This window comes from Rhinopithecus bieti, unplaced genomic scaffold (genome assembly GCF_001698545.2).
Source record: "Rhinopithecus bieti isolate Rb0 unplaced genomic scaffold, ASM169854v2 scaffold_6380, whole genome shotgun sequence".
NCBI classification, from domain to species: Eukaryota; Metazoa; Chordata; class Mammalia; order Primates; family Cercopithecidae; genus Rhinopithecus; species Rhinopithecus bieti.
Window position 1 is genome coordinate 1936100 of NW_016806642.1, and position 257 is coordinate 1936356.

The window sequence follows — 257 nt, forward strand, 5'->3', positions numbered from 1 at the left end:
AAAAAAAAAAAAAGACTGTCATTCATACCATTCACACCTAAAGACTGAATTTTATCTGTTTTAAAAATGAACTTCTCTCGCTACACAGAAGTAACAAATATGGTAGTCAGTTTTGTATTTAGAAATGTATTGGTAGCAGGGATGTTTTCATAATTTTCAGAGATTATGCATTCTTCATGAATACTTTTGTATTGCTGCTTGCAAATATGCATTTCCAAACTTGAAATATAGGTGTGAACAGTGTGTACCAGTTTAAA